Genomic DNA, 9159 nt, shown 5'->3' with positions numbered 1-9159 from the left:
TTTCAGTTATTGTAACCTACTATGATTTTCGTCAAAACTATTTAATATTTTGAAAAACCTGTTTTTCCATTATTAAACAGAATAGTTCCTCCATTCCTTTATGCATTTTTATGACGTTATGATGACGTCATAGAAAAAAAACGCGTTCAATACTAAAAGGGCAAATCTGTCCCGCGGGGAAAAAAATTGGGATTCCAGATTTGAGAATCAAAAAATATTTATCTAAAATGAAAAAAGTGTAGTATTTGTATTTACTACATCAATGTTAATTTGCTTAATTTTATGAATTTAAAGACAAATATCCTGAAACATGATATATGCATGGTAATTTATGAGCGATTTTTCAAAGGCTTACAAGTTTGTCGCACCGTCATTTTTTAACTTAAAAACGAACTCAACTCAAATTTACGTCAATTGTTTGCTTATCACTGCTCTTATAATGGTAGAATTTATGATTTTTTAAAATGTTATATTTCTTAAATTTTCAAAAAACTGAAATACATCAATTTTCGATAAGTAGTTAAAAAGCACCGTCGATTTTGCCGAGTCTTACAAGAATGTCGCACTTGCTTAAAAACAACGTTTCAGTCGAATTTTCGGTTTGAACGTTACGAAATATTCGCGACGTTGTGTTACGCTTACATGTACGAACATATCGCGCGTAACGCCTTAGACATATCCTATCATATATTTTTTTCACTATGTCTGACGGTATTTTGTACAGAATATTCTACAATCAGACAAAACTATATAAAACATAATTAAAAATTTTAAGATGTGCAAATCACAATGACATTGGTGTCCTGTATACTGACAGTGTAGTATATTCTTCAGGATGACAGTGTTCAATGATTTAATTGTTTGCATCTTTTTGTTGACGGTTTACCGTAGCGGTTGTTCAGGTGCAGAATGGTCGTTCGTTTAGATTAGTTGCCCTTGGAAAAACGCGTACACAATATTTTCCCAAAAGGTGTAAAGCAATTTTCAAAAACATTTTTTAATGTGTGGCAACATGTCAACATGTCATATTTGCTGTATTTGAAGATGTTTTTGATAATCAAATATCAAATGTGTATTTATTTGCCCTTGTGAAAAAATAAATTTACCAATATCTGTCTAATAGACCACAATAGATAAAAATATAGCTTGACTATACATTAGACAGGTCTGTGCCGATGATTTGCCATTAATTTTGTATATAGTTTAAAGATAAAAAAAAAATTTTGTATATAGTGTACGGAAGTCATCGGGGTCGTTTGACCTCCAAAAAAATAGAAACACAAAATTAATATGCTACTACGTTACACAAATCCCTGAGTGTAAATCTGATGTCAATTTATATTTCCCAATAGATGTACATGTATATGTATTAAACGAGTACCAAGGTCCTAGCTGTAATATATACCAAATGAATGTGGTCTATGGTCCAATATCCAAAATCTAAATACAAGGTTAGATTCAGCATATCATAGAACCCCAAGAATTCAATTTTTGATGAAATCAAATAATGTCAATTTTAGACCTTTTAGACCTCAATGTGGACCAATTTGATAACCAGGACCAAATATTAAAAATCTAAATACATGATTAGATTCAGCATATTGAAGAACCCCATATATTCAATTTTTGTTAAAATCAAATAAAGTTAAATTTTGGACCCCGATTTGGACCATCTTGAAAACTGGGCCCATAATCAAAAATCAAAGTACATGTTTAGATTCAGCATATCAAAGAACCCCAAGAATGCAATTTTTGTAAAAATCAAACTAAGTTTAATGTTGGACCCTTTGGACCTTAATGTAGACCGATTTGAAAGTTCGAGGCAATTTGGACTGCAAATGGAAAATGAAGGTTAATTGGATATGGACCCTTCAAAGAGCTGTTACAATGGTTCTTATCTTGCAGTGACCGTAGCACTCTCTACACGAGGCATCGATTTACAGTATGTATGAAAATTTAATTGGTCTATACTTTAGGTTCAAATGATATGAACCTCATGAAGACAAAGCCTTCCAAACTATTTATGGCAATACATTAATTTATCATATCTGGGTATATGTAGGTAGAATAGTTTTGCACTTCCAGTCTTGAAGTAGTGTTGATGTGTATCTCAAGAAAACAAAGGCTGTCTAAAGTTGTGATGATAATACTTAGAATCCCAGTTGCTTACAAAGTATGTGTATATTTCTTTCACCACAAAGTATTTCTGTTAACAACTTAGTATCACTGTTCTCAAAGAAATTCTAATAACTTTCTAATCTAAAAATGTTTGCACTAGCTGTTTCCTCTCTTCTTTTTTTAAGAAAATTGTATTCTTTGCTATATGTAACAACTGCTTCTTTTTTGCGTAAATATACTTTTCTAAACCAGTGAATGAATTTCGTTCAAACAAACTTCCACAAATTAATTGGGTTTTCGCTTAGCAAATATTTGACTGTTCATTGCTATATATGGGGAGTGTATATGGTGTATCCTCCATTTCTTCTAAAATTTTAGAATTTATTGAAACTTTCTTAGATTAATTCTTAACCATGTTAACTATATAATGCCGTTGTATAATTTGTTTTTTTCCTAATGTGAATAGGCGTTGCCGTCAGTTCATATTGTTTTTCAGAAGATTGGTAGAAGATTATTTCTTTACCCTTTTAAAGTATATGTGCTTTTGAGACATTTTCTGACTCCTGTCCTGTTCAAAAGTTTGAACGATAAGCTGCAGATTCTTTTTGTTATCAGGGGGTCTCATTGTGGTGTGCCGATCCCGGATCCCGCTTACTGTTTTGTCACATTCCCGTTTCCCGCTTACACTATGTACGTAAGCAATTCTCATTTTTTTGTCATTTCCTGGATCCCGCTAGACCTCATTTCCCGTTTTCACGACACAATAATTTGACTTTCACGTTTCACGCTTACAAAATAATCGGCAATCCCGCGTCACGCTTAGACCCCAATGAGACCCATTTATCATAAAACTTGTCCTAGATTTTTTCTAAAGATTTTGATTGATTGGTATAGGCTTGCGAATTATGTGGACAGTTTTTTTTTTAATTACCATTGCTTACCATGCATGTACATATATTGTATATGTCACATGCCTTTTTTCCTCTCACACAATGCTTTGAAGGGTACATAGAAACAACTTATATCAGGGGTTAAATCAGCAATGTCTTGGGCTCATAGGTTAAATCAGCTTTATCTTGGACGAGTTCAAAAATCAGTGTGGATTACTTACTTTAAAAAGAATAATGCCCGTTGAAACATGAACTATTTGGGAAATTGTATACTAAGCGCTCTCATGTGTACAATTCTTGCCATATTTTTTTTTATGAAATAATGATTTCACCCAACAAAGGTAGGTGTGTAAATACATCATGGTGTAGAAAATCTATTTATATTTATAACATTTTAGTGGGGAAAACAAGCGGAAATGGAAATATAAAGGAAGATCACAAATTAAAAGGGTTTCCTTGTTAATGGTTTTAAGTACAATGTTATGTTTGGATTACCTGCTTTTAAATTATAATGTATAAAGAAATGTTGTACTGTCTTAAGGTGATTAGCTGTCATTGTATTTTTAGAAGTAACTGGTGTATTATGCATGATTGTTCTACCTCTGCTGTGCACGTGCTTAATGGCAATACAGCAAAAAACAGCTGTAAATGCACAATGTTAGGATCATATAGTGAACAGTGAAAATAAGTATTAACAAGAATGTGTTCATAGTACATGGATGCCCCACTCGAACTATCATTTTCTATGTTTAGTGAACCATTAAAAAAGGGGGTAAAAAATCTAATTTGGCATTACAATTGGAAAGATCATATCAAAGGGAACATGTGTACTATGTACTATTTCATGTGGACCATGCAATTTGGGTCAAAAGTCTGAGTTAGCTTTAAAATTAGAAAGATCATATGATAAGCAACAAGTGTACTAAGCTTCAAGTTGATTGGACTTCAGCTTCATCAAAAACTATACCTTGACCAAAAACTTTAACCTGAAGCAGGACCGATTCTATTTGAATGAATTAATGTTGATGATCATTAATGACCCATCCAATAAACGGATAACCTAGAACAACAGATTGTGACACCTGATGTTACTGTTGATTAGCTTGGAGTCGTAAAGAAAGCCAGGTAAAATTTCGTTATTGGCGGATCATATCAATACGAACAAAATAATATACAATCCATCTTCAAAAAAAGGCAGGGCGCCCTGGAAACTGTACAAAGGGCACAGGGCGGCACTCGGGTAAGGGCGGGTGGACCGCCCTGTGAAAAAGGACTAGCTTGAACACTGTCCATACACCAAATATAGTTGATTTATTGCATGTAGTATGTGATATTAGAACATTGATATTGAATTGAAAGTAAAAGGTTCAATGGGCCGGGTGTTTTATATATTATATATCATATCCATTTTACAATATCTTAACATTTAGATACAAAATGAAACATATTGTGCGCCATGTGGGAGCTTACATGTGTCACTCTATGCGACATTTCTGAACAAAAAGCGCAATTTTCAGGTCTCGTAGCCCAGCTGGCTACTGATCTTTATAAGTTAATCTCTACCTCTGAGATCATCATCTTCCCAATCACTGGATGTATAACCCACATCAATGGTTTAATAGCTTTAGATTTTCAGTAAGAAATAAATTTAAAGATACCTTTGTGCCCTGTAACATAATTTTCAACTTCAAAAATTAAAAAACTAATGCTAAACAGCCTATACAAGTCCTTGTTCTATTAAAGTGTATCAATCCCAATCCCAATCAATTCTATACTCATATGTTATTGAGGTCAAAGGGCCCCGTTGAAACCTGAGGTAGATGTGTTGAAATTCATTGTAGGTAACTAACAATATTTCAACGGGAACAGACCTCACCTTTCTTGGCTTCAGTGCATAGAGTATACATTAAACTATTTAACAAACATCAGTGTTTTTTTATGTATGATATTACAACATGTATAATTAAGATTTGGTGATCAGGAAGCTTGATAAATAGCAAGTACTCTTGACCTGAAATAAGACGAATGTGTTGTTTAAAATAAATAATGACAGTTAACTTCTGATTTAAAAATACGCTGTTTGTGTAAAAGAATTTCAAGGCCGACAACCCAATGTGAAAAACTGTATTTGATGTACATGTCGTGTTTGATTGGTCATTCATTCGTCTTAGTGCAATTCGGACAAAATGAGCCCCGAATGTAATTTTGAATAAAGACTTTTGCCTAATTGATGAACCAATCATTGTATTAAATGTGTTAAAGTTCTTTAATTTCCAAAGTAGAAAGTTATTCAAAGACGAATCTGACCTCTCTCAGTATTAAATAACTAATGTTTACAATAAAAGTGACATCACCTCCTCATTCTGCAATTCATAAACAAAAATCCCTACAGTTTGCCTAGACCCAAAGACCCAGGTGGGTAAAGTTATGAAACATTTTAAATTGAGGCCCAAAGTTGGGGTAGGGTGACCCTAGCAACTAGAGTGAAATTTAGAAAGACCCAAATTCAAAGAAAATGGGGGGGGGGGGGGGTAAAAGTATTAAAAAATTGCCACCACCTCTTCTTATACACGAAATACAATAAACAGCGTTGGTATGGCAATACTATAATATTAGTATAGTTAATTTCATAAAGTTTGATACAAATATGTTTTCTCTAATCTACAATGAAATAATATCTGTACAAAACTTTATGTTAACATATGGTTATTTTTCTACAAGTGGGTCCGTTATACCCAACCCTGCTTTCCTGCAATTATTTAGTCTCCAAAGTTTTTTTTTTATCATTTCTTCTTCTTCTTCTTCTTCTTCCCACTACGAGTCGAACTCTGTAGTAAAGTGTAATTGAATCGGGCGCATCTCAAACAGACAGGAGGCCACTCTTCTGGCCAAAAGTAAAAGTCCAGGAAATAAACTGGACGGTGTTTACAATAAAATATGATATTAATTACATCTATGTACACTGGTTATCCTGCTGTCTATTTCAGATGTGGCTGGGTCCAGGGGATGGTATTCACTCTGGCCCTGAAGTCCTCTAGAGATCCAGACTCCACTACAGATTCGGGGAGTTTATTCCATTCTCTAGTTGTTCTTGGGAAGAATGAGTGGTAGTATACATCCCTCTTCACTCTAGTTTTTCTAAATTTATGGTTGCCCCTGGTCCTACTGTCCCCTGTTGTGTAGTATTTGGCTGGATGAATGGCAATCATCTCGTGTTGAGTCTTGTAACACAGCACCAGACACTGTTTCCATCGTCTGTGTTGCAGTGATTCCCACTGAAGTTGGTCCAGTAGCTTAGTTACACATCCATGAGAGATTTTTTTTACTTAACGAGTAGCTAGTCTATCTGCTATCAATATCTATGTAGCAGCTAGGCTAGCTACACGTTCAATAGTCATAATTAAATCTATGTAACTTAAGGCTGACTGTTTTGTGGCATTTCTTGTTTGTGAGATTAACAAAGTCTCAACGTGTTTTATTTTTAACAAACTGTCCTAGGTGGTCGTCAGTAGCGTACACAACAAAACAGAAATGCATTAAATTCTGTCCTGTGAAGTTGAATAGACTATGCACGGGAAATAGTGCAGCCACGCATATTAGAAGCATTTTATGCACACAAGCGCCTTGAAATGTCATGCCGTGCATATACTCACATTGCACAAGGTATGTTCAATTTGCACCTTATGTATGTCATATTGTCCTTGGTCTTATGAAAATATTACTAGAGATAAGACCGTGGTGTCTTGTATATGTAATATATGGTCCATGGTCTTATGAAAATATTACTAGAGCTAAGACCATGGCGTCTTGTGTATGTCATATGGGGTCCCTGGTCTTATGAAATTATTACTAGAGATAAGACCGTGGTGTCTTGTGTATGTTATATAGGGTCCCTGGTCTTTGAAAATATTACTAGAGATAAGACCATGGTGTCTTGTGTATGACATATAAGGTCCCTGGTCTTTGAAAATATTACTAAAGATAAGATCGTGGTGTCTTGTGCATGTCATATAGGGTCCCTGGTCTTATGAAATTATTACTAGAGATAAGACCATGGTGTCTTGTGTATGTTATATGGGGTCCCTGGTCTTTGAAAATATTACTAGAGATAAGACCATGGGGTCTTGTGCATGTCATATGGGGTCCATGGTCTTTGAAAATATTACTAGAGATACGACCTTGGTGTCTTGTGTATGTCATATGGGGTCCCTGGTCTTATGAAAATATTACTAGAGATAAGACCATGGGGTCTTGTGTATGTCATATTGGGTCCCTGGTCTTATGAAAATATTACTAGAGATAAGACCATGGGGTCTTGTGTATGTCATATTGGGTCCCTGGTCTTATGAAATTATTACTAGAGATAAGACCATGGGGTCTTGTGTATGTTATATGGGGTCCCTGGTCTTTGAAAATATTAAAAAATTAAATTCTTGGGCCTCTTTGATATGCTGAATCTAAACATGTACTTAGATTTTTGATTATGGGCCCAGTTTTCAAGTTGGTCCAAATCAGGATCTAAAATTATTATATTAAGTATTGTGCAATAGCAAGTCTTTTCAATTGCACAGTATTGTGCAATGGCAAGAAATATCTAATTTCACAATATTGTGAAATAGCAAATTTTTATTTTAATTAGAGTTAACTTTCTTTGTCTAGAATAGTAAGCAAGTAATATCTTATTGCAGAATTTTTTTTAATTGGAGTTATCTTTCTTTGTCCAGAATCAACTTAAATCTTTGTTATATACAATATACAATGTATATTCACTTTTTACTACCAACTGATAAATTTAAATGATCTTTACCATTCAGTGATAACAAGCAGTTTTTTTACATCTTAATATTTTATGATGTATTTAAATGAGCAGTTATTGTTGCAAACTCCATTAGAATATTTTAATTGAGATTAGTTTTGGAATAAGGGAAAGGGGGATGTGATTAAAAAATTGGGTTCAATTTTTCTCATTTGAAATTTCATAAATAAAAAGAAAATTTCTTCAAACATTTTTTGAGAGGATTAATATTCAACAGCATAGTGAATTGCTCTAAAAAAAACCAAAAATTTTAAGTTCATTAGAACACATTCATTCTGTGTCAGAAACCTATGCTGTGTCAACTATTTAATCATAATCCAAATTTAGAGCTGAATCCAGCTTGAATGTTGTGTCCATACTTGCCCCAACCGTTCAGGGTTCAACCTCTGCGGTCGTATAAAGCTACGCCCTGCGGAGCATCTGGTTAACATATGCTATCATAAAATATTTTATCAGTGCTTAAAATCAATAGATTTTTAATGTAATTATTGTTTGTACAATTTAGTTCTAGTACTTATTGACTGATCATTAAAGCAGTTTGTGTGGTATTTTGCATGGAATGCAATTAAAAATATCTGGTAGGTCGAAACTTTTCTGGTTCAGTTCAAAATTACGTTTTGTTGGACCCTGATTAAGAAAGAGAAAAAAATAAAATAATGTGGTGGGTTGTTTTCTACTTTGTAATATCACTCTAAATTTTGAATATGCTATTTAGATAAAAACACGATCATTGGCTTGTTATTTTCTTTAAAAAAAATCTATGATGATTTTTTGGAAGTGCTGTATATAATCACATTTACAAGCATATAGAACCAGGAAGGTCTCAGGGAAAAGTCAGATAAGTATTTTATGTTCCTCACAAATTGTAAATTTGATGCATTCCCTGACTGATGAGACCAAATATGCAATCAAATTTATGTTTTTTTTTCAGGTAGTTATATAAAAGCACATATCAACTTGCCCTGCTATTTTTATGCCCCACCTACGATAGTAGAGGGACATTAGTTTTTCTGGTCTGTGAGTCCGTTCAACTGTCCGTCTGTCCGTCCATTTATTCCAATGGGATTTATGAGCTTTTAAAATTTGTTTTCACGAGGAGTTGCAATCCTGTTTAAAAATCATTTTGAAAAGATGAGGATTGCAATTGGTTAGGGTTCGATATAAATATTGAAGACAAGAGATTTACTCTGATAAATGTGTATGGGCCCAATACTGATAATCCTTGCTTCTATGACAAAGTAACACAAATCATAGACTTTTTTTATAATCAACTGTGTCTGATCTGTGGGGACTTTAATCTTGTTAAGAATTTTGACATAGATACCCATAACTGTA

The sequence above is a fragment of the Mytilus trossulus genome, chromosome 1 (assembly GCF_036588685.1).
Source record: "Mytilus trossulus isolate FHL-02 chromosome 1, PNRI_Mtr1.1.1.hap1, whole genome shotgun sequence".
Taxonomy (NCBI): Eukaryota; Metazoa; Mollusca; class Bivalvia; order Mytilida; family Mytilidae; genus Mytilus; species Mytilus trossulus.
This window is presented reverse-complemented; position numbering follows the sequence as displayed.